Source organism: Glycine soja, chromosome 15, assembly GCF_004193775.1.
Source record: "Glycine soja cultivar W05 chromosome 15, ASM419377v2, whole genome shotgun sequence".
NCBI lineage: Eukaryota > Viridiplantae > Streptophyta > Magnoliopsida > Fabales > Fabaceae > Glycine > Glycine soja.
Window position 1 is genome coordinate 18035694 of NC_041016.1, and position 25239 is coordinate 18060932.

At 31.5% G+C, this 25239-nt stretch overlaps 1 pseudogene; it reads right to left on the reverse strand.

Annotated features, from left to right (window-relative positions):
- Positions 1-4958: 4958 nt before the first annotated feature.
- On the reverse strand, positions 4959-18018 carry LOC114385917 (annotated as a pseudogene).
- Between the last annotated feature and the right edge of the window lie 7221 nt (positions 18019-25239).

The following is a 25239-nucleotide window of genomic DNA, read 5'->3' on the forward strand; positions in this document are numbered from 1 at the left end:
CTTAATCAATAATTTTAAATTTGAGTCTTTTAAGTCTTGGGAATATAACTTTATTAAATGTTTGGAAATGCAACTTTCTCATCTTGTGTATAAAAGTAATTTAATATTTTAAGAAAAAATATTTAAATATAAAAAATATATAAAAATAATTATTTGTCGAATCATTTTAACTTATGGAAAATCGTATCTCATTTTTTTTTTATTTTCTTCTCCTAAAAGTGCTTTTTATATAGATATAAAAAAATTAAATGTAATGATTATTTTAGATAGCTGAAGAAGTTTTTTAAAATTTTTTAATTGAATATAATGTAATTTCTTAAAGAAGCTAGACAATGTTTATTAAGAAAAAATTAGATAATTTTTTATAATGATTTTGAGTTATTTTCTTGTTAGAATTAATGTTTTAGTTGAACAAATGACAAACTTTCCATGCAATGGTGGATGTAAAAGTCAAGATACGAGGGATATGGAATGGAAGTAAGGAGCTATAAGGCCATGACTATACTATTAACTTATATGCATGCATCATGAGATTTAATAAAAAAAAATTTAAAATACTTTCTGGATCAAACTGACAATACATAATTAAGTTTATGGGCGAAATTAATAGCTAAATAATTAAATTCAAAACTAAAAATACATTAAGTTGTTAAATTTAAATATAAAATTAAAAAGTCAACTTTTAATGATAATAGTCAATTTTCATTTTATTACCAAAAATATCACATAGACACCCACTTAGTAATAACAAATGAGAGTTATAATAACATGATGAATCTATTATACTTTTTAAATATTTGAGAATTAAATTTAAAATTTTTATGTTTGAAAGAGTAATATATCACCTTCTCACACATTCGGACTAGGATTCAAAATGGATATTTATTATTATTATTATAATTATTATTATTTTCCAACCCATTTTTAGGGCCTGAACACACGCTATAAAAAAATATTAAAACTCAAAACCTTGTGAGTCAAAATTCAAACCGAAACGAGTACCCATTACCAACATGGCAACCGTCTAGTCGCATACGGGAAACAGCTAAACACAAAAAAATGTAATTTATTTTATTGCAGAAAAGTAATTTAAATAAACACTAGACAATAATTTATTTTATTAAAAAAATTCAAAAAAAATAAACACAAACAAATGTCTCAATATCCATATTAAAAATTAAAAAAGATGTATTGAATTAGAATTTTAGTAAATTATTTTGACATGTAGATTTTAAAAGATTTCGTAATGTAATGACTTTAAATTAAAAAAATAAACAAAAAAAATTATGATTAAGATTTTGTACTTTTATAATATATGAATACATAATTTTTTTTATTTTTATAAAGTTATAAGATCTAAAAGGATAGGATGAATTTTTAAAAAATATTTAAAATTATAACAAATAAATAATATAAAGTTTATGACTCATAGACATCCTTCAAAAATTAGATTAATACGATATTTCTAAAGTTTCCATAACTAATAAAAACTCAAAATAACTGTAATATCTCCTCTGATGTAAACCCATAAAATTCTTGTCTCGCTGCACGTGCGATATGATTGAATCTTTACCTGCAGCCTTCCTCTATGTGCCATGATGCCTAGCTTTTTTTTCTTCTTTTTTTCCTAATGAAATTATATGCTTTTTTTTTCGGTAAAAAATTGTATATCAATAATAAAGGTACCAGAGTAGCTCCCCTGGTTAAGCAATATTTACCACACGAATTCTGTAAAAAATATATGTAACCAAAGAGCACAAAAACAACACTCCAATAAAAAGCAACGTATACCAATCACAAGAAAAGTATCATTCCCCATCATCCACTTGCCATATGTGATGGGAGAAGAAAAAATTACAACCGGTAGAAAAAGAAAAAAGTAAAAAAAAAAAGTCTGGAAAAATCCTAAGGATTATTTGATGATGTCTTATTTATATTTTTTACTAAAAAAATCTCATAAAATTTATTAAAATTTATCTTAACAAAAAAAATCAACTAAAATTACTTTTGAATATTAGATGATTTTATTTTATGTTTTATAAATCTTAATTAAGTATCAATGAATTTTGTTATACCTTTTTAAAAATTCTTGATTAAATATCACAAAATATTTTTATTAAAAATATTTTAAAATTCTCTAAAATCCTATTTAAATACACCTATGAAATAAGTAAACAAACAAGTAAAACTGGACCACATTAATTATTATTAATAATAAAGAATAAAAATAATTTAGATTAAATGTATATATAAGTTAATTTTATCTTTTAAAAAAATGCAATTTAGTCCTATATAATTTTAAATTGAAGTTAAAGGATCCTTTTGAAACAATGATATTTTTTATTTTAAGACACGATTTTAAATCTTTTTTATCGATTTAAGATGTAAAATTTATCTCATTATATTCACGTAAATAAAAATTATAAACCTTAATTAATGTTCAAACTAAAGAAAGTCATGTTGGATAAAATCATTTTTTAAGCAACATGGTTAAAATCATGAATACATGTTAAGAAACTATTTGTTGGATGTTGGCTTCGGCTACAAAATTTAGTGTATGTTTGGATGAACATTGACAAAATTAATTTTGAATAAAATTGATTTTGAAGTGATGTAATTTATATTCAAATATTTTTATTATAAAATCAAATTATGAGTAAAACTCAATACATAGTTTTGGATCTAATGCAAAAATTACTAAAGGTACTTCTGTAGAAGCAAATGACTTTGATGCTTTGATGATGATCATGATGATTTGATGCAAATGCGTTTTTCAAGAATACAAGACAATGATTCAAGAATACAATGATTCAAGAATACAAGACACAACATCAAGATGATCACTAGTATTTTAAGAAGGGAATTCATAATTGATATAACAAAAGGTTTGGCCAAGTAATTTAAGTTAAAAAGTGTTTTTCAAGATATTTACTCTTTGATAATCGATTACCGGAGGATGTAATCGATTACCAGTGGCAAAAAATGGTTTACAACAGCTATTAAAAATTTTGAATTCAAATTTTAGATTGTGTAATCGATTACACAATATTGGTAATCGATTATCAGTCGTTAATAAACGTTTTAATTCAAATTTTAAAACTTGTAATCGATTACACAAATCCTGTAATCGATTTCCAGAGGAGATCTTCAGAAAATAACTTCCAAGAGTCACATCTATTCAAATGGTTTATGAATGGTCATCAAAGGGCTATTTATATGTGACTTGGAAACACGAATTGTGAGAGATTTTTCATTGCCCAAAAAGTTTTATCCTCTCAAAAGATTAAGAGAGTTTTTCTGAATTGAAATGTCTTATCCTCTCAAAGATTCCTTGGTCAAACACTTGCATATTCAATAAGGAATTGTGATTGATCTTCATTGTACAAATCTATCTCTTTCAAGAGAGATTTCTTCTTCTCTTCTTCTTACTTCTGAAAAGGGATTAAGAGATCGAGGGTCTCTTGTTGTAAAGGATTCCTGAACACAAGGGAAGGGTTGTCCCTGTGTGGTTCAGACTTTGTAAAAGGAGTTTTACAAAGAGAATGGAAAATCTCAAGTGGGTTGCTTGAGGACTGGACGTAGGCATGGGAAATGGCCGAACCAGTATAAATCAAGTTTGCATTTCTCTCTTCCCTTAAACTTCTTTTATTTATTGATATTTATCTTTGGCTTGAAAGAAGTTTATTTTGAATTGTCTTTTGAGTAATTCATGTTAAGGGTGCATTGTTAATCTAAAAAGAGAGTGAAATTTTAATTGGGGAATAGTTCTTGTTATCTTAATTCAACCCCCCTTCTTAAGATAATTGAGGCCATTTGTCTAACAACTTCAAGTTAGAATCAATTACGAACCTTGAATTAATTTTGATCTCTTCTCCGATGAGAAATTCAAACACATGAAAATTTATCTAAAATTAATTTTAAACTCAAAATCAATTATCCTTTTAAGAAAATAGTATTTTTTTCAACTCTCTCAAAATGAAATCCATTCCAAACATATATATCATGGTTGCTTACTTCAACAAGGTATAATATCTAAATTTTATATTTTTATACACTTTTTCATATTTATCGTCGACTACCAAAAATATGCATTCATTTCTTATGATATTATGCACGAGTCAAATATATTATGACAAACTCATCAAATTCCATTGTAAATATATAGTGAAATTTGATAAGTGAAATATATAAAATCTAATGATTGAGATTTCGGATAATTACATGAAATCAAATATGCACTTACAAAAAATATGAATTTCTCTACATGGTCACTCGAGCCCAGACTCTCTTTGTTTCTGACGACAGAAACAAGGATGTGCTGAAGGAAATAAGACACATGTTTTATTTAACAAATATAAGTCAAATAATTGAAAATTAATTTTTATATAAGTCACTACTTCGTCTACATTTTCTCTCATTACATGATTGGATATAAGCATTAATGATATATAGTATTTTTTATAATTTTATAATATTATTTTTATTCAATTTTTTTTACCTATTTCTCTTAAATTAAATAATAAAATATATCACTTTAATTTTCTTTTTTTCAAGACCTGTGTTTTCAAATCTTCTCTTGTGTTCGTGGCTGACATAAGCTCTTGAAGAAGGAAGAAAACTCAATTATCCTGTCACAACTTCCGTGATCAAGAACCCCAATTTTAAGTAGGTACAAAAGGCATATGCCAAGACAAAGACAAAGCATCCAACTATGTAGTTAGAATTAGTATAGAAGTAGATAAATAAAACTATGTAGTAAGTGATACTTCTGGAAAAAATATCAAAATTTAAGTTTTAAAAGTATAAATTGTTTGAAAGGTAATTAAAAAAAATAGTGATCGAACCGGGCTCCACTCGGCATGCAAGTGTGCATTTATAACCTAACATGTCACAGACTTTGCATATACTATACAAATATTAAAAATGTTTTTAATTTTATTGTTTTTTTGTGAATAAGCTCAGTAGGGAAGTTGTCCTTGCTGAGTTTCTGGGGCATCAACTACATCAGCAATAGTGAGTTTCATCACCTCATTGTTGAAAGAAGTTTTTAAATTGTAAGATCCTACCGAGGAAGGTGGTCCATTCCATAACACCTTAGAGAACTGTTCCTTCTCTGTTCCATGGATAGAATTGTTGGGATTCAATTTAATCAACCTAATTTGATTCTAACAGACAATCATCAATTCTAACCACATGCTTTCTATCCATGTAGAGAGAAATTACTACATAAAGATGGATAAAACCTCATTGTGTTTCCATACTCAAAATTATGATGAAAACAAAATGCGGAAGCATATATGGATTAGGCATAATGGAATGATGATGAAAGGTTGATGAGAAGATTGGTTTTATGATCTTCCAAATGTAGAGAACCTTTTTTTTTTCTTCTCTAAATTTTTATCTTCTGACGGGATAAAGAGAAAAGCCAAACTGTACATGTTACAAATGGGGACCATAACCTTTATACGGGTAACTGCCATCAATTACCCCAAATTTGATAATTATAATTTGACCTCTCATCAAATTATAATATCACCAATGGTATCTACACAATTAGTCTTCCATGACATATATGCCCTTAGCCATAATTTTATATTGATTAGACCACTTTAATATTTTGACTAATGATATAATGGTCCTAACTCATTCAATTATGTGATATATATATATATATATATATGTGTGTGTGTGTGTGTGTGTGTGTGTGTGTGTGTATGTATGACCCAAAATTGCTAACAATCTCCCATTGGTCACACACACACACACACACACACATATATATCCTTACAATCCTTATGAATGTGTTAGACTTTATGAGCTCAAAATTTGTGAGCATATTCCAAAAAACTTGTCCATTGATTACATCCGCATGTAGAACCAAAATAGTTTTCATTGTATCAATCACAACTAAACCCATCAATAATCACTAATGCTGACATAATCAAATGACATAGACTCATCATGCAATGTGTAACATGAAAATTACGTGAAGGTGGCCTGTACACGTCTATTTTCAACTGGTCCTACTTTACCTCAATTAGATCATTTAATAACCTTAATGTACAAAGTGTAATAACTGAATAATAAACCATATATATATAACCAAATATATCCAAAAGTCAATGTATGCATACATAAAATCTAACATAGAACATAAAATACATAAAAGTGACTAACTCCCACTAAACCAACGATTCCTCGAATTGTAAAACATCCATGTGAGCAACATGCTCATGAAAGACCTTGGGTGGAAGTCCCTTAGTAAGAGGATTTGCTATCATGCAGTTTGTCCCTAAGTGTTCTATGGAAATTTGTCCATTCTGTACTTTTTCCTAAACAACTAGGAACTTGATGTCAATATGCTTCGACTTGGTCGAGCTCCTATTGTTGTTAGAATACAATACAGTTGATTTCTTTTTACAATATAACTTAAGTGGTCTTTCAATTTCTTCCACAATTTGCAGCCCTGTGACAAAATTTCTCAGCCATATTCCATGATTTGATGCCTCATAGCATGCCACAAATTCTGTCATCATAGTGGATGAAGTAGTAAGGGTTTACTTGGCACTGTACCAAGAAACCGCACCACCGGCTAACATGAAAATGTAACTTGAAGTGGATCTCAAACTATCTAGGCATCCTATAAAATCTGAGTCAGAATACCCAGTGATCTCCAACTGATCTGACCTCTTATACGTGAGCTTATAATATTTTATTCTCTTCAAATACCTTATAACTCTTTTGGTTGTTTTCCAATTATCCATTCCTGGATTGCTTAAATATCACCCTAATACCCCAACTATGTATGCTATATCCGAACATGTACATACTTGGGCATACATCAAACTCCCTACAGCTGATGCATAAGGAATCTTCTGCATTTCCTGAATTTCCAAATTTCCTTTTGGGCACTGTTTGAGACTAAACTTGTCTCCTTTAGCAACTGGAGTATCCCCGGATTTACATTCCTACATGCCAAACCTTTTAAGTACCTTTTCGATATAGCTCCTTTGTGATAATCCTAGAATACCCCAAGATCGATCTTGGTGTATCTGAATTCCTAATACAAAGGAGGCATCACCAAGATCTTTCATTTTGAAGTTTCTTGATAGAAACCTCTTGGTTTCGTGCAACATGCATGTATCATTAGTGACAAGCAGTATGTCATGAACATATAAGACCAGGAAAATGTACTTGCTCCCACTGAATTTGTGATACACACAATCATCAACAAGATTCATCTCGAAACCAAATGAGAGAATTACTTGATGAAATTTGTGGTACCATTGACGAGATGCTTGTTTAGCCCATAAATGAATTTTGTCAGTTTGCAAACCATATTCTTTGGGTCTCTTGACACAAAGTTTTCTGGTTGCACCATATAAATTGTCTCATCAATGTTGTCATTGAGAAATGTCGTCTTGACATCCATTTGATAAAGCTCCAAATCATAATGTGCAATAAGAGCCATGATTGTCCTAAAAGAGTCTTTCGATGAAACTGGAGAAAGAGTCTCTTTAACGTCAATCCCTTCCTTTTGGGTATAGCCCTTCGCCACAAGACGAGCCTTATACCTCTCCACATTACCTTTGGAATCCTACTTGGTCTTAAATATCCATTTGCAACCAATGGGTTTCACACCTTCTAGTAATGGGACAAGTTCCCAAACCTTGTTGTCTTGCATGGACTTATACTCCTCATTCATTGCTTCAATCCACTTTTTTGAGTTGGAATCTTGCATGGCTTGATGGAAGTTGACTGGGTCATCTTCCATCATACCATTATTTTTCTCATGTTCCTGGAGAAATAACACATAATCATCTGAAATAGCATTTCTCCTTTCTCTTGTAAATCTCCGCAAGGATACTGGCTCATGAAGCATAGGTTCTTGAGGATTTTGAGTTTGTTCTTTGTGAATGACCAAATTATCTTAAGTGGGGGATTCAATAACAATATCTTGTAGAGGTTTCAAATTTGCTTAATCAAAAGCAACTGTATGAATCGGTTTTGGAATCGCTACTGATTCTTCCTCTAAGACAAAGTCGCTAACCTTATTCTTCCCCCCAAACTCAATATCCTCAAAGAATGTGGTGGTTCTCGTCTCAAAAATTGTCTTTAATTTGGGATCATAAAATTTATAACCCCTGGATCTTTCAGAATAACCAATAAAGTAGTTGCTCACTGTTCGGGAGTCCAATTTCCTTTCATTTGGCTTATAAGGCCTTGCCTCAGTTGGATATCCCCATACATGAAAATGTTTCAAACTAGTATTTAGCCCAACCCAAAGCTCAAGGTGTTTTGGAAGTTGTCTTGGTTGACACTCTATTTAGAATGTAACCTGCAATCTTTAGTGTCTCTCCCCATAGTGACTCTGGTAAGTTAGAATGACAAATCATGTTTCTTATCATATCATTAAGAGTTCTGTTTCATCTTTCAGCCACATCATTCATGCTAGGTGACCCCGACATGGTGTACTGTGGGACGATTCCACATTCCTCTAGGTACCTGGCAAAAGGCCCCAGACGTTGTTCACCTGAACCGTCATATCTGTCATAGTATTCACCACCACAGTCAGATCTGACACTCTTGATTCTCTTGTTGAGTTGATTTTCAACTTCAACTTTAAATGTTTTGAACACATCTAGAGATTGTGACTTTTCATGTATAAGAAACAAGTATGCATATCTGGAGTAATTGTCTATGAATAATATAAATATTGTTGACCATTCCATGAAGGTGCATGAAATGACCCACAAATGTCCGTATGTATCAATTCCAAGACGTTTGTAGCCCTATATGCACCTAATTTCTTGCTTTTGATCTGTTTACCTTTAATGCATTCAACACAAAACATCAAATCTTATGAAATCAATGGAATCCAAGATTCTGTTTGACACAAGTCGTTCAATTTTGTTCTTAGAAATGTGACCTAAGTGCTTATGCCATAATACTCCTGAGTTTGTATTATTGATTCTACTCTTAGTACCACACAAATCTGCATTAAAGGATTCACCATAGGAAGCTACAGTATCAAGTAAATATAGATTATCATTAACCAAGAGTGAACCAGTTCCAACAATATCTGAATTAAAAGACAACCTAAACACATTGTTTCCAAATGAACACAAATAACCCAATTTGTCCAAATAAGAAACTGAAACCAAATTCTGTCTAAATGAAGGTACAACAAAAGTGTCTTTCAAATCCAAATAAAAACCAGTACATAATAATAATCTAAAATGTTCTATAGCTTCCACCTCCATCGATTTACCTTCTCCAACATAGATCCATCTTTCAGAATCAATTGGCTTCCGGTAGCTTAGGCAACCCTTCATTGAAACACTAATGTTAATAGTGGCACCTGAATCTAACCACCAAATGTTTCTAGGTACTGATGCTAAATTGACCTTAGAACAAACCAAAGTAAGAAACATACCTTTCTTTGTATGCCCAACATGATATTTGGTACATTTATTTTTTACATGTCCAGGTTTACTGCAAAAGAAATAGTTGTCACCTTGATTTTATTTCTTTTGTGTTGGACCCTTAGCAGCTTCATTCTTGGGCTCCTCGGTTCTTTTTCTTTTGCCCTTGTCTTTAGAGGTACTCACAACATAAGCACTTTCAGTCCTTTCTTGCTTCAGCCTTTCCTCTTCTTGCACACAATATGAGATGGGTTTATTAAGAGACCATTTCTCCTTCTGACAGTTATAAGAGATCTTAAACTGACTAAAGTGTAAAGGTAGAGAAATTAGCACTAAATGAATAAGCAAGTCTTTTGATAGCTTAAGCTCCCTTAATTTTGAAGCAATATTTGACATTCCCATAATGTATTCCTTGACATTTCCTTTATCTTGATACTTCATGGAAATCAAGTTTTGAAGGAGAGTACTTGTTTCTGCCTCATCACTTTTTGCAAAGCGCTTTTCAATTTCAGCAAGGAATTCTTTGGCACTAGTTATTATATCATTTGAAACATTGCCCCTAAAGACCTCAGGAATGCCACACTTAATGATCATAAGACTCATGCGATTTGAGTGATCCCACTTAATGGTTAGAGGTACTAGAATCCGTAGGAGAAGGGGGTTTCTCAATCCTTAATGCAAGATCTAGATCCATGCAGCCAAGAACAATTTCCATGTTCTCTTCCCAGTCCTTAAAATTTGTACCATTAAGGACCGGAACCGAATTCAGATTAGCAGATATAGAAGCAACAACTGAAAAGACCAAAACAAATAATACAATAAGCTCACATAACATAACAATCATCAATGCATTTAAGTAATGGTATATCCCATCTCAAGATACCTAGTGCACCATTAATATCAAGTCTTCAGACACTGGTATTAATTGCTAGTGATATCCTTGTTGTAATGTTCAAACGTTGATAGTAAAAGCATATCAAATAACAAACCCATCTTTTGATGTGACTTATCATTCACATGCAAAACCTCATAATTATCACATGTTTAACATTACAGGTCTGTATGTAAATTAGTTAAATGCTAACTTTCCTTTGGGTTAATCACCATTCATATAAATAATCACACATGTTAACATTTCTCATGAACAATCTACACAAGAGAGGTCACTTTGGTGATATCTTGATTCAATTAGCTCATTTAAATGCTAAGCAATTAAAATGATATACCATAGCTAAATTTTGAACATTGATGCACCAAATCCAACCTTAAAACATTTCTAGGGTAAATTATTTTAACTTTATTTATTTATTTTAAATTTTAGAAGCTCATGATTGTTATTTTGATGTACTGTAGTGGCCTCTAAAAGTAAGAACGAGTACAAAGTACATGAAAATGAAAATATGTAAAATATCTAAAGTAATTTGCTTGATCTTACCAACAATATATAAAATATCTAAATTTATTTAAAATTTAGAATATGCTAGCAGCCTGAATAAATAAAATTTCCAAAATTATACATGAATCAAGTATGGCTGGCTCTGACACCAAATGCTGGGATTCAATTTAATCAACATAATTTGATTCTAAAAGACAATCATCAATCCTAACCACATGCTTTCTATCCATGTAGAGAGAAATCATTGCATAAAGATGAATAAAACTCCATTATGTTCCCATACTCAAAATCATGATGAAAACTAAATGCGGAAGCGTAGCGTACCTGGATTAGCCATAATGAAATGATGATGAAAGGTTGATGAGAAGATTGGTTTTATGATCTTCCAAACGTAGAAAATCCTTTTTTTTCTTGAATTTTTCTCTTGTGACCGGATAAAGAGAAAAGCTAAACAGTATGAGTTGCTTTCTACAAATGGGCACCATAACCTCTTATATTGGTAACTGCCATCAATTACCCCAAATTTGATAATTATAATTTGGCCCCTCATCAAATTATAATATCACTAATGGTATCTACACAATTAACCTTTCATGACATATATGCCCTTAGCTATAATTTTATATTGATTAGACAATTTTAATATTTTGGCTAATAATATAATGATCTAACTCATTCAATTATGTGATATATATATGTATGACCCAAAATTGCTAACAAGAACCCGCCATACAAATATTTTTCAACATTGTCACATAAGCACTACTCTTTAGCTTTCTTTGTACCACCACAAGTGAAGATGCCTCCGTATGGTCTACTTCCACAACAAGCATTAATTCCATCCTTAAAACCTTCCAAAAAGTTCAAAATTCTATTGGGTACTTATTAATTGTGATTGATAATATTAGTGGCAGTTAGGAATATTAATTAATCGGTTGCAAATTACAATGCATACCATATTGTGTGGGGTTATGTATTCTATCATGAAGCCAATCATAGAAATTAGAGTTAGAGTCCATGAATCCTTCAAAGATATGCTCGAGGCTTGTGAGAACATTACCCAAAGCATTATTATGTGCTAGAGCAATAGCAGAATTGAAGCTGCTTCAAAACAACCACTTTTGTTGGCTTTCAGGTTTAGAGCTCTAAGCGCTGGCAAGCAACTCAAAGGACTAAAACCTACGAATCCAAACTTTCTAGCCCCTTTCTCATGTAGAGACTGTACACACAAAATCAGAATAACTTGTTAGTAGATTCTTGATTATTGAGAAAGCTATCTTGGGCTTTATTTAGTTGAGTTAATTTTGTGAATAAATAATTAATTTAATCCCTAAATTTGTATCTTGATCATGTCATTTTAGTTCCTAAAACTAAGAAAAATTCAAATCAATCTGTCAAATTAGGATTTTATTTAAGTCTATGAAATTTATCACTTTTTGCATTTGGGTCCTTAACACATGTTTTTATTATGACTTAAACCCTGGAGTAGGAACAAAATGAAAAAAAAAAGTTAACTTTAGTAACTTAAATGACGTCCGAAAAAAATTTTAGAGACTTATTTGAATTTTTTTTTAATTTCAAAGACTAAAATAACAATAAGATAAAATATATAGAAATTCAAGGACTAACTTGGTACCTCATTTTTAATTTGCGGCTAATAAGGCTGACTTGGATTGCCTGTGTCAAGTTTCCAATGACCATCCCAACAAATTGTTGAGGATTCAAGCTTTCTTGCATTTTTTGGGTTAAAAAGATAACCACCCATTTAATCGTTGTTTCCTACGCTAATGAAATAAATTGCTTCTAAGATCAGTTCCTTTGCCTTCTTCTCTCCAAGCTTTTCTGCTAGTGATTTTCTCACTTCTTCAAAGTGCCTTAATTGTGTTGGAAGATCAATCACCTATATAAAAATAACAGCTTATTATAGAGTTCTAGATAAATCTTGCTGACAAGTTAATTACAAGTCATATAGATACACAAGACGGAAAAAACTATGTAATAATAAATAATTTTAAATATATTTTTATCTCTAATAAATATATGACTTTTAGGTTTCTTTCCTAATAAATTTTTGTTTTACGTTAAATTTCTAATAAAATAATAATTCTATTGGACATTTATTTTTAGTCCCTAAAAAATTAATGTATTTTATATTTTCATCCTAATAAATTTTTTTCATTTGTTAAAATTTATTAATTTATTAAGGAACAAATATAAAATTTGTTAATTTATCAGGATAAAAAAATGTCAAGGATAAAAAATAAGTATTATTTTATTAAAAATTTAAAACAAAATAAAAATTTATTAGAGAATAAAAAAATAGATATTTATTAAAAATAAAAATATATTTAAACCTAGATCTAAGATGGCAATCGTGTCAAATATAAATATCACGTGCTTATTCAATATATTAACTAATTAATTTACCAGCCCCTGATTGGTTTCAGCAAGAACACCAGCTCCACCAGAAGCAAAGTTGATACCGTTACTATAATCAACAGTTGGTTGTAAAACTGGAGGAATTTGTGGCAGCTTAGCATATTTAGCTGTATCAGCATGTAAAAAAGGTTTAGCACCCGCCAAGGACGAAGTATAATAATATTGGCTTCTTAAGAAAAAAGGGTTAATAATATTTTGATTCATTTTGCAGTTATTTTGTTTTATTGTATTAAGTTTTAAAAGTTTCATATTAATTTTTATGTTTTCAAAATATATCGTTTTGATTCTTTTTTTAATTTTTCGCTAGAAATATTAATATTTTATTAATTTTTAAATTTTAAAAAAGCTCAAAATAATATATTTCAAAAACATAAAAAGCTAGTTAGAATCAAACTTTTAAAACTTAATGTATGTTTCATTGGAAGATGATTCTAACTAGTTCAATCTATAAAAAACCTCATCCTCAATCGAGAGTTGTCGGTCTTCTTCTTCACCTTTATCAATGCATTGTTGTCAGCGACGAAAACGAGACAGTTGTCGTTAAATGAGGCAACAATTTTGGCAGCTTAGGGAGGTTGAGAGAGACGAAAGTGGGGTGGGCAGCGGTCTTTTTGGGGCGGTGGCATGAGGCAGAGTGACATGAGAGGAAATGACCATTATCCATTGTGATTGAGAATAATTGGTGAATGAAATTATTATTGTTATTAATTGATAAAATTAAATAATAATAATATGAGTGTTGTTGTTCATGATTTTAAATCTATTTTTTCTTCATTTACTTAGTGATTTTTAATTTTTTCAATAAAAAAGATAGTGTCGGTTTTTAACTATTAATATGTTAACTTAACTATTTTAAAATTTAAAGCACTTATGGACACTAATGTTTTTAATGAAAATTAAAAAAGGACCAAAATCATACATTTCAAAAATATAAAAAATTAAAATGAAACTTTTAAAATATTATGTACCTAAAATAATTGCAAAACATAATAGATTAAAAGTGACATTAAATCATTTAAAAATTTTAAAGTTAATGGAACATTAATATTTCTAAAGAAAAATTAAAAAAATACCAAAATAATACATTTAAAAAAACATAAAAGACTATAATAAAACTTTTAAACCAAAAACAAAATAACGGCAAAACATAATATATTAAAAATGATACTAAGCCCAAACAAAAAGGTTCAACAGGAACATAGAACTTTTGAATTAAGTAGCTAATAAATATCTTAGTCAATTGTGCACGTTAAAAACGTGCCTAATGATATCCTTTAAAATCAAAGATAATTAAATTAAGGAAAAAAATATGTTTTTTTTATCTCTATTTTTTCTTGAAATTTTGTTTTTAGTAAGAGTACTTTCATATCATCGACCCAATTTAGCTTTTGTACTTTATAGAGAACTTGTTTTCGATCAGTCTCTTTTAGCTCATAGATGGTGTTAACATCATTGCATGCGAATTCATGGAAACACTATTCTAGGAACAGTCAAAATCACACAACAACAAATTTATAACAACTGTTGAAAAATAATGTTAGAAATAAAGACAAAAATAAAATCCTTGAAAGTTACGGTTGGATGTGTTTGGAGGAGACATATTAATCATTTCTTTTTTAAAAAATAAAACAAATTAGCACACCATTTTAATTATTTTTTTTAGAAAAGCACTCTGTTTGTCACATCCGAGAGTCTATGAAGAAGGACTAAAGATAAGTTTTCGATAAAATATAGAAATTAAATTGAATGATATGAAATTTTCAGAACTAAAAGATGTCAGGAAAATGAGGAGACTAAAAGATATTTTTTCGTTGAATTATCAATCAGTGAAAATAATAGAGTTCTCCATTTGAAATTTTTACATTGAAAAAAGGATGTTAATGCATACCTATAACATCTACCATGACTCGGCCATTTGGAATCGTCAAGTGAGTTCTTCAAAAAATACTATGTCATCCATATGGTTTGCAATCTGCTTTGTTCTCAGGAATAGTATCTATGTAGTTGTTGTTGCCACACTCTACAGTAGAGTCTCCAAAGATGAAAAAGGCATTAGTGGTGGAGGTACTTGCCTCGTTTAAGAGGCTCTGGGATGTGCTGCTGAAACTCATTGAAGCAATGAACTGAATTAAGGTTATGCACACAACGGAGCAACCCAAAGGAAAATTTTGCTATGGCACCATCTTGAAGAGAGAAGATTTTTCAACTAATCCACGTTTTCATGTTTGTTCTACTGTTGTTTATATAAGCATACTGCATACTATGCTTTCATTGGCAATCCAATCGATGCAGTGGTCCAGTTTATGTACGTAGTTCAAATTATGCCCGTTCATCACATGATTTTTATATCAGTACCTTAGCGAGGAGACAAATGCAATTTGCGTTGAATGCGGCAATTCTTCAATAATTTATTATTTATCCCTAACATACATAAAAATGTTAATATGGACTGAGGATTGTAATTGACAACCAAAGGAATGCAGGTCGAATATTAAAATGCAAATATATACATTGGTCAGTGTTATTGATGCAGTACGTACGGGATAAAATGAATGAACAACATGTGAAAGACTTTCTTTACATTTCTTTTTCTAAATCTAAATATATAGGACATCCAACAATTTCAAATTCTGCTGGATAAGATCATTTTAGATTTTTGGATTACTTTTTTTTTAGTTTCATAATGTCATATAAGATATAAGAACTTTTTTTTTCCTCTAGTAATAGATCTCACTTTAAGATCTTAAGTCACTTTTGCGAATTTTACAATATATTTCATTTTCACTTGAATATATTTTATTAATCAGTTAGGATGAGAGATATTAAAAAATATTTTTTCATTAAAAAATATTTTTTTTTTGAAATGAAAGCAATTCATGAGAATTCTTGAGGAGGAACTCAACCTCCATGCTCGAGATCTCTAAAGCATGTATAGTGGTAGATATGGTAAAGAGGGGTTCTTGAGCCCCTATTAAAGATGTTCTTATGGATTAACTGACAACAGCAGAGTGTGATGGGCAAATTGGGGTGGTGCATAGGGGGATTGTAGCTTTTTGAGTGTGCAAATCATACAATTTTTTATTGTTATGGTCTTAAAGCATCTTTAGTAGTAGAATTCATTTTAGATTCTTAGCTAGATAACCTTTTGTAGATCCCATGGTACAACATAGGATGCAAGAACTATTTTTTTGTTCTAATGATAGATCTCACTTTTTGAGGTACTTTTTGTGGGTCCCACAATGAATCTCACTTAAATATATTTTATGAACTAATTTTAAATTAAATTTTAAGTGATTAATTATAAACATTTTAATTGTGAAATAACTAATATCAAAAAATAAAAATATTGATAATTAAATTTTTTATTTATGACTTAAAGTTAAACCGACAAAAAATACATAACATTTATAAGCAACAAAATACTAAATATTGACATTCAACAAGAAAAATTAAATTTCATCAGTGTTGTGGCTTAAACGTGCTCAAATATGCTCTATCAAGTCTAATTGAAGTTGTTGATAAATTTGCCTTGTATGCATATAGTGTTTTGTTTATAGGTATGTAACGAAGTCGGGAAGAACACCATAAGATACATGAACGTTTGAAATTTATTCGTCTATATGATCATAATCAACATTAGCATTATTGTTGTATGTATCTCGTGCATCTTTATCAATCATGTTAGACAATATAATGCATGTCAATATAATATTCTTCATTGTATCTATGTGTCAATTACGCGATAGACCACATAAATTGCAAATCGAGATTTTTGTACACCAAATGCTCTCCCCACATCCTTTCTTGTCGATTATGGACATTTTACAAATAACTTTCTTTTCTCTCCTTGTAGCATGGGCATATGGTCTTCACAAAAGTGACCCAATTAGGATAAATGTCATCTGTAAAATAGTATCCCATATAATATGGGGTTCCATTAATTATAAATTGCACTAGAGGAGCTTACCCTTGCAAAGCATCATTAACATAGATGATTGATTTAATACATTAATGTCATTGTTTGAACCTGTAACTCCATAATATGCATGCTAAATCCATAAGTTTTGTGACACATCAACTTTAAGTATTATTGTGGGTTTGCAATGATCACCTCTACGATATTGGTCTTGCCCTGTAACTTGGAAATTTTTTTATTCCTAATGCATGCAATCAATAGAACCCAACATATCTAGAAACTCACGAACCTCTCCAATTTGTAGTAGGGGATTGATGTCGTAGTTGTTTGGACTTCTCAAGTACTCATCCCCAAATATCTCGTTAACACCCTTTACAAAAGCTTCTAAGCATTGAATTACAATGCATTCAACAATTCTAACGTACTCATTGACACTATCGGCATGTGATTCATATGTCACTATACAAATTGTTGCAATGCACTTCTGCAATAGTGAAAGATCTCATCTACCAACTGCATCAGATCTCATTTAGAAATTAAATAAGGATCATAATTATTGAGTGTGCTACAATTTGAAGGAACAACTGCTTGTGCATTCGAAACCTTCATCGAAACTACGTCTCTGTGTATACAAAATTTTCAGAGAAGTAGTCATTCAACAAACTTCTATGTCTGCCTTCATGATCGTGATTTATGGCGTTTTCTTTCTCTCGATCAACTACTATTCTCTACTTGTTGTTGCACCTCACTAAGTACCTCATGATTTCTTCTTTAGTGTTGTCTTCAAGTATTTCATCAATAATTTCTCCCAAAAGTCTATCGAAGTCTAAGTTTCGATCCATTTTATGAGTGAGTGTAGCTAGAAAAAAAAAACAAAGGAGATTGCAGAGTTTGTAGAAAATTGATGTGAACCTTACGGGGCGGATCGTTTGATACAGGTTACAGAGTATGGATGACGCCACTTCCAGTGAAGGAAGATAAGTCAGGGTAGACACCACTTCTGGTGAAGGAAGATAAGTCCGGGTAGACGCCACTTCCAGTGAAGGAAGATAAGTCTGGGTAGACGCCACAAGGATTACCTTGATAAGTCTGAGATTGGTTCAACTAGGAACCCAGAGAGAAACTCACCAAATTTTATCAAAATGCCAAAAGTTTTTTTTTATTGAAAATAAAAACCAATACTTTATAGTGTATCTGAACAAAAAGATAAAAATAGACATGGGCCTTCTAAACAGTTTGGGCCAAAATTACAATAAATAAAAATTATAACTAAAAAAACATATTTAACTTGGGCCTTCAAATTAATCTGGGCCTTCAGCAATAATTAATAGTCTTGATAGTGTCTTTGCCTCTGGGCCTTCATCCTTCTCCACTTGGGCCTTCATCCTTCTCCACTCAGGGGCTTTATCCTTCTCCACTTGGGCCTTCGCCCTTCTCCACTTAGGCCGTTAGCCTGTATTTGGCCAATTTCAAGATTCTCATCATTCCCTCCTTCTTAGAAAACATTTGCCCTCAAATGTCCAGGATCATCACGAGGTTCAAGTACCACTTCCTTCCTTTTTTTGTTGGCTTGCTTAGTATAACTTTCATTCTTCTTTGCAATTTGCACCTTCACTTGGTCATACAATATTTTCACATACTCAACTTTGACCTGTGCATCCTTATGCTGAGTCTCTTGGGGCTTGTTGTTGTAAGTTGGCTTGTTAGGCAATGAAACTTTTAGAAGGAGATCAACTTGATGTTCTATGCTTCTTGAAGGTGGCAGTCCATGAGGAATCTCCTTGGGAAAGACATCTTTAAATTACTGCAATAAGGGTTGAACACTAGGAGAAACATAAATAGTTAACTGATTAGAATTATCACTCTCTCTCTCTTGTGTATCACTATTTTCCTCGGGTGTATCACTCTTCTTTTTCATATTCCTTTGTGGTGCCTCACTATTTTCTTTCTCTTGTTCTCTCTTTTCTCTCATTCTGATTTGGTCATCACACACTTCTCTAGGGGATAGAGGTTTAAGAGTAAACGAGGAAGATTTGGCTATTTTTCTGTAGGGCTCTTCTTTGTTACGGTTCAACAAACGTTGCATTTGTGTAGTCCACGCGTCCAGAAATAAGCGCTGAGATTCGTCCAGTTGATGATATACACCACCATTGTCACCAGCTCTTGCCATGATTAAGGAAAAAAGAATTTAGCAGTAAATTAAAAAAAAATTCAGGACCTCACCACACTCTACTCACTTGTTTCTCTCTTTGATGGTAGTTCACTCGTGTTTGATGCTCTCAATATAGGCTTTTGTGTGATGTTTTCACTCTTGCCTTTTACCACTCATGTTCCCTCTTAAGTTCCTAGATGGACCGAATTAGACACACAAGGTAATATAAAATAAAAGGAAAGACAATATAATTATCAGAGTAACAGATTTGATTTGGGATAACAACTTGGACTTGATTTGGATAGCAGATTGGATTTGATTTGGATAACAGATTAGATTTGATTTGATTTAGATAACAAATCTGATTTGGATAAAAAATTTTGATTTGATTTGATTTGGATAATAGATCAGATTTGGATAACAAATTAGATTTAATTTGGATAACAAATATGATAACAAATAAGATAGCAGATAGGATAACAGATAAGATAACAGATATGACAAGTAAACTTCAAATGCTCATAACTTTTGCTACGGTTGTCCGTTTGAGGCCCACTATATATCAAAACGCTCAGAATTCAGAGGAGAATCTAGAATAGGGGATTTGATCCACGATTTTCTTTCCAAAAAAATACCTCTAAATGCCTCAATTTCGTGTTCAAAGATCAAACACCCACATTTTTTTTTCAAAATTTTTTTGCAATTTTTTTTTTGACACAAATGTGAAAGATACAAGAAACATGAACAAGAACGTGACAAGAACAAGAACAAGAACGCAAATAATAGAACAAGGACAAAAACACGAACCTAGACAAATTACAAAGAAAAAAAATAGGATAGGATAGGATAGAACCTGTATCAAGAGCCGAAGCTCTGATACCAGATGATAAGAATCTTACGGGGCACGGATCGCTTGATACAGGCTACGAATATTTGGATGACGCCACTTCCAGTGAAGGAAGATAAGTCAGGATAGACGCCACTTCCGGTGAAGGAAGATAAGTCCGGGTAGATGCCACTTCCAATGAAGGAAGATAAGTCTGGGTAGACGCCACTTCCAGTGAAGGAAGATAAGTCTGGGTAGACGCCACAAGGATTACCTTGATAAGTCTGATAATTGGTTCAACAAGGAACCCAGAGAGAAACTCTCACCCAATTTTATCAAATGCCCAAAAGTTTTTTTTATTCAAAACAAAAACCAATACTTATAGTGTACCTGAACAAAAAGATAAAAATAGACATGGGCCTTCTAAACAGTTTGGGCCAAAATTACAATAAATAAAAATTATAACTAAAAAACATATTTAACTTGGGCCTTCAAATTAATTTGGGCCTTCAGCAACAATTAATAGTCTTGATAGTGTCTCTGCCTCTGGGCCTTCATCCTTCTCCACTTAGGGGCTTTATCCTTCTCCACTTGGGCCTTCGCCCTTCTCCACTTAGGCCGTTAGCCTGTATTTGGCCAATTTCGAGATTCTCATAAAAAATGTACATGACTGGAAGAAAATTTAGCAATTAAATAAGATGATTTTCCAATGGCTAGTTTTTAATGGCTAAATTCACAACCGCTACTTTTATAATGACTAGTTTCACAATGATTACTTTTGTAATGACTAATTTTATAACAACTAGTTACATAATTAAAAATTATAATTGTTTTGAAGGTCACAATTTGATGACTAATTAAACCAAATCCAATATTCAACTAGTTAAAAGACCGTTACAACATAATGACTAATTCAAATAATCCTACAATATAGTGACTAATTAAAACTAACTTACAATATAATAACTAATTATTAAATTTGCACAAAATATAACTATAAGTGGTTTCGTGTTTCTCATGTTGTTCTTCAAACATGGTAGATGTGTTATTTATCGAAATTTCATACAACACCGCTACATTCTCCGACTACTTTTCCTTTGCTAACTTTTTGGTGGCTAATATTTTTTTCCCTAAATACAACTTCTATGCTTGACAAGTCCACAATCGGTGTAGATGTTGCACCTCCTTTCCCTTTGATCTTCCACTTAGCTGCCTTTTGTCCCATTGGACAGGGGATTCGTGATGGTGTGTCACTTTCTGAAACCTCAATCAGTGTCTCTGGATTAGGTGACAACAAGTAATACCCATTAACATAAATCTTTGTTCTTTTAGAACTATTTTCTTTGAGTTGATCTAACCATGCATGCTCAAAAGTAAAATTTCTTCGTTCGTCTTCCTTCCAAATGACATGCATGAATCATGGCATTGTTCTTCGTGTAACCACTTTTCTTCAAATCAATAACTTGCTTTTAATGGCCCTTGGACTTTTGCACAACATGATTTATCTTTTGCCATCGAGGTTTAAGTTGATTCAAGCTCCTTTCTAGTAGATTGCCTCAGAATTGGTTGTAATTTTCTATGACTCTTAACCAAAATTGATCTCCTTCTTGACCATCACCAATAATTGGATTAGTTGAGAAGCCACGAAGCACAGAGATGTGTATCCTCATAATTTGAAAGTACATCTTTGTTTTCTTCTTTTTTGAATTCTCTCCTACTCCATCTAATGTGATATTTCTATCCCAATTTAGGTAGGAAATTTTGGAAATTGTGTTTCAACTTCATCAATGGAAGGAGATTGTGTACCACTAGAAGTTTTGGGAAGCATACGGAACATGATGGAGGTGTTTGGTGGAATCAAAGGAAAATTTTGAGAGCTTTGAAAAATTTCGGTTGAGAAAGGAAAAAAAGAAGGAGGATTTTGAGAATTTTCGTTTGACAAAGGCATTTGGTTATTTTGCAAATAATTACAATATGCTTGCCAATAATACTAATTCGGGTGCATTAGGTACCAAAGAAAAAAATGTTAAATTAAAACTAGGTTCGGAAAATTTTGATGGAGAATGAGAATGAGAGAATGACAATTAGAAAGGAAAGAGAATGAAGAAATAATGTGAAATATATCATGACCAATGGGTGAATTTATAGGATTTCAAATACCTAATTTTATAACTTTTAAATTTGATTTCACAAGATTGCTTGACAAAAATCACAACTACATTGGTCTAATTTTACAGTAACAAAAGTTATAATTTTGTAGCAAACATTCAAATTGCAGGCACTAGTTATTACAAATAGTCATTGGTGATGTGCAACGATAGGATGTTACTTATGCAAAGAAAAAAACAATTACTAGTCTTTTTCCTTTTCTCCCAATCCCAAACTCAAAATCAAAGAACCTCTTTTCTTTCTCTCCAGCTCCTCACGCCTCTTCTTTTTCTTTCCTCATTTCATTTCCCTTCCTTGGCCGCACCTCTTCATAACCCATACTCGTCCTCCATGGTTGTGCATCCTCTGGTCTCGCCACCATCATCACCAAAGTAGACTGTATGGTTGAGATCTTCGCCATTGAGTCGACATCTTCAGTGCTCGAGGTCAGGGTAGTCTTGGTCGAGATCTTGAGAAAAAAGGACACATTGAAGCTCGAAAGCGACAACCACTGCGTAGACCTTTCATCGACAAACTGTGCCCCTCCTCAAGGTTCTGACAGTGCTATCGTGGGAAAAGATATGTTATTTTGTAATATTTTTATTGATTATTTTGAAAGTTGTTGTTATATTGTTCTGGATCTGACTATTTCGTTCTTTGATTTGTTGTTTTGATCTATTGTTTGGCTGCTTCCATTGATCTGTTGTGGTTGTTCTCTTCTTCCTTCTTTCTCTCTTCCATTTTTTTCGTTGCTTTCCTTTGAAATCAGTTAGGGATAAAGACATTAAAAAACTATTTTTCTTGAAAAAGAACAATTTTTTAGAGTTCTTTCCTTGGAACCTAACCTCCACGCTAAAGAACTTGAGAGTATGTCTAGTGGTAGATCTGGTGAAGAGGGGTTCTTTAGCTCAAGAACCCCTATTAAAGATGCTCTTACATAGTGTATATAGATAGTGACATAGTGTTCCTTTGTTTTGTACTTTTGTTGATTAATTAGCCATGTTTGGTGCTTGTTTTATGACAGCAAGCTAGGTACTGTTGGGCATTATGATGGGATTGTAGGGGCCTATTGGTGCCTTGGCTGCATGTCACACTTGCAACTTTGTATTTTGTTATGAAGGGTGAAAATAAGCCAAGTCAAGATAGATTTTGCTAGGTCCGAGTTTGACTTTGATTAAAAGTATAAGAGTTTGACCTTGATTAAAAGTATATGAGTCTGAACTTGATTAAAAGTATATGATTTGAGTCTAGCCTATTTATTTGTTAATAAGTTTTTTTTAAGGGCCTAAGCCTAGCTAGGACCGGTCCTGACATTTTAAGGGCCTAAGAAAAAGAAAAATAAGGGCCCTTATGCATAAATATTTTATAAAAAAAGGTTTAATGTCATTTTTGATCCATTATGTTTTAAAAGTTTCATTCTAATACTTATATTTAAAGTGTTTCATTTAGGTCCTTTCTTTGATTTTTGTTAGAAACGTTAGTATTTTGTTAAATTTTGAATTTTAAAATAATTAATTTAAAATAATGACGATTAAAAACTGCCACTATCTTTTATTTTATTTCAAAAATTATAAACTCTAAAAAAAAACAGCCATCCCCCTAATTCAATAGAGGCATAAAAGAAAGAAAGGAAATAAGCGAGAAGCAAATCGAGAGGTTTGTATTGGGAGAGGAATGAATTCACAGAGGATATGAAGTGAGAGATAGAAGAAGAATAATCCATTGGAAGGTACGGATGAAGAAAGCATGAGATGAAGTCAATCTTCACGTTGAATTCACAACTAAAGCGCTAGCAGAGGCTAATAAGTAAGAGATTGAAGAAGAACAATCCAATGGAAGGTTGATTTTGACGTATAGGGATGGGGCTATTGTTTGCCTTAATGGATCAAGTTCACCACCGTCGTCTCACCAGATTGTGTCGCAACATCGTCGTCGCATCATCGTCCTCTCTGATTTGTGCATCATCGTCGCAGTAGTGAGCAAGGCTTTACAATCTAGAACCAAATGGAGCAATGACGGTGACATCAATCCACTCCATTGTCCCTCCTACACCTTCATGACGTCAACTTCACAACCAGCTAGAAGGCGTGGTGGTGAGCACGTCGAGATGGAAGGTGGAGATGATTAGTCTTCAGATATGGAAAAAGCATCACCAGAATAGGATGGAGGAGATGTTTTTTTAGTTGTTTTTTTTAAATAAAATATAGTGACGATTTTTAGTCGTTACTATGTTAAATTAATTATTAAAAATTCAAGTGTTAATGGGACACTAATGTTTACTAATAGAAATCGAAAGAAAGGACTAAAATAAAGCACTTTAAAACTTAAAGTACTAGAATGAAACCTCAAAATTTAATGGATAAAAACGAAAGAACTGTTAAACATAATAGACTAAAAGTGACATTAAATCTAAAAATAAATATATGTTACATAAAAAAATAGATACATAATTTCATTTGATGAGAAATAATAATAATAGCAATCTCTTTTCAACACTCCCTACAGTTGGTGGCAACCTTTTGCTTGTTTTCTTTAGGTATTTCTGGTACCCACATCATTATTGTTTTCTTTATAAATCTCTGGTTGGCTGAAATTTATTTAAAATTATTAATTTTAGTGGGTGTCACTTCTAAATTGGTGATTTTTGAAAAACTTCAATCAATCATAAAGAGAATATTAAAAAAAGAATGTTGTTAACATTTCACATAAAATTATATGTTATTATATTAAGTGAATATCATTATTTTAATAAGTCTCCAAAAAATGTATCATATTTTTTATTCAATATACTCATATGTTACTATCTATTATTTAATTTACACCTCAAAAAAATTATTCACACACAAATATTTATATAATTTTCCCCTGAAAAATTTGCAAATATGTATACTGTATACATAATCTTTCTAAATAATTGTATACAATTTCATTTTTCAT